Raw genomic sequence first — 2,500 nt, 5'->3', positions numbered from 1 at the left:
ACAAGGGCGAGAGAAAAACACTTCCGTGGGTTGACCTCGAGCCCGAGATCCCCCAGGGCCGACGTGGCGATGGTGAGAAGTTCCTGCAATCCATCACGAGTCTCGGCGAACAGCAGGAGGTCATCGGCGAATGCAGCCGCATTTATCCGCCGTCCAAGAATGCGTGCACCAATATGAGCAGGCAGACGAGACAAGAGAATGTCAATGGACATGTTGAAGAGGATAGGAGACAGCGGGTCACCCTGCCGAACACCCCTCGAAGGCCGCACTAGACCTGACGACTCCCGCCGTTTACCCGCGCTTGCTTGAATTTCTTCACGTTGACATTCAGAGCACTGGGCAGAAATCACATTGCGTCAACACCCGCTAGGGCCATCGCAATGCTTTGTTTTAATTAGACAGTCGGATTCCCCCAGTCCGTGCCAGTTCTGAGTTGATCGTTGAATGGCGGCCGAAGAGAATCCGCGCACCCGCGCGCCCCCGGAGGAGCACGCTAAGGCGGACGCGGCCTCGCAGCAAGGAAGATCCGTGGGAGGCCAAGGCACGGGACCGAGCTCGGATCCTGCACGCAGGTTGAAGCACCGGGGCGCGAACGCCGCGCAGGCGCGCGCATCCTGCACCGCCGGCCAGCACGAGGCCAACCAACGGCGAGAGCAGACCACGCCCGCGCTAAACGCCCGCACTTACCGGCACCCCTACGGCACTCACCTCGCCCAGGCCCGGCACGTTAGCGCTGACCCACTTCCCGACCAAGCCCGACACGCCCCGATCCTCAGAGCCAATCCTTATCCCGAAGTTACGGATCCAATTTGCCGACTTCCCTTACCTACATCATTCTATCGACTAGAGGCTCTTCACCTTGGAGACCTGCTGCGGATATGGGTACGAACCGGCGCGACACCTCCACGTGGCCCTCTCCCGGATTTTCAAGGTCCGAGGGGAAGATCGGGACACCGCCGCAACTGCGGTGCTCTTCGCGTTCCAAACCCTATCTCCCTGCTAGAGGATTCCAGGGAACTCGAACGCTCATGCAGAAAAGAAAACTCTTCCCCGATCTCCCGACGGCGTCTCCGGGTCCTTTTGGGTTACCCCGACGAGCATCTCTAAAAGAGGGGCCCGACTTGTATCGGTTCCGCTGCCGGGTTCCGGAATAGGAACCGGATTCCCTTTCGCCCAACGGGGGCCAGCACAAAGTGCATCATGCTATGACGGCCCCCATCAACATCGGATTTCTCCTAGGGCTTAGGATCGACTGACTCGTGTGCAACGGCTGTTCACACGAAACCCTTCTCCGCGTCAGCCCTCCAGGGCCTCGCTGGAGTATTTGCTACTACCACCAAGATCTGCACCGACGGCGGCTCCAGGCAGGCTCACGCCCAGACCCTTCTGCGCCCACCGCCGCGACCCTCCTACTCGTCAGGGCTTCGCGGCCGGCCGCAAGGACCGGCCATGACTGCCAGACTGACGGCCGAGTATAGGCACGACGCTTCAGCGCCATCCATTTTCAGGGCTAGTTGCTTCGGCAGGTGAGTTGTTACACACTCCTTAGCAGATTCCGACTTCCATGGCCACCGTCCTGCTGTCTTAAGCAACCAACGCCTTTCATGGTTTCCCATGAGCGTCGATTCGGGCGCCTTAACTCGGCGTTTGGTTCATCCCACAGCGCCAGTTCTGCTTACCAAAAGTGGCCCACTTGGCACTCCGATCCGAGTCGTTTGCTCGCGGCTTCAGCATATCAAGCAAGCCGGAGATCTCACCCATTTAAAGTTTGAGAATAGGTTGAGGTCGTTTCGGCCCCAAGGCCTCTAATCATTCGCTTTACCGGATGAGACTCGTACGAGCACCAGCTATCCTGAGGGAAACTTCGGAGGGAACCAGCTACTAGATGGTTCGATTAGTCTTTCGCCCCTATACCCAGCTCCGACGATCGATTTGCACGTCAGAATCGCTACGGACCTCCATCAGGGTTTCCCCTGACTTCGTCCTGGCCAGGCATAGTTCACCATCTTTCGGGTCCCAACGTGTACGCTCTAGGTGCGCCTCACCTCGCAATGAGGACGAGACGCCCCGGGAGTGCGGAGGCCGCCGCCCCGTGAAGGGCGGGGAAGCCCCATCCTCCCTCGGCCCGCGCAAGGCGAGACCTTCACTTTCATTACGCCTTTAGGTTTCGTACAGCCCAATGACTCGCGCACATGTTAGACTCCTTGGTCCGTGTTTCAAGACGGGTCGTGAAATTGTCCAAAGCTGAAGCGCCGCTGACGGGAGCGATTATTCCGCCCGAGAGCATCCCGAGCCAACAGCGGCGCGGGTCCGGGGCCGGGCCAGGTAGGTCCGTCATCCGGGAAGAACCGCGCGCGCTTGCCGGGAGCCCGAGCGCCCAAAGGGGCGAATCGACTCCTCCAGATATACCGCCGGGCAGCCAGCCAGGACACCGGGGCTCTGCCCAACAGACGCGAACCGAGGCCCGCGGAAGGACAGGCTGCGCACCCGGGCCGTAGGC

Source organism: Schistocerca serialis, unplaced genomic scaffold (genome assembly GCF_023864345.2).
Source record: "Schistocerca serialis cubense isolate TAMUIC-IGC-003099 unplaced genomic scaffold, iqSchSeri2.2 HiC_scaffold_1196, whole genome shotgun sequence".
Lineage (NCBI taxonomy): Eukaryota > Metazoa > Arthropoda > Insecta > Orthoptera > Acrididae > Schistocerca > Schistocerca serialis.
The sequence above is the reverse complement of the archived record's forward strand: the minus strand, read 5'-3'. Positions refer to the sequence as shown.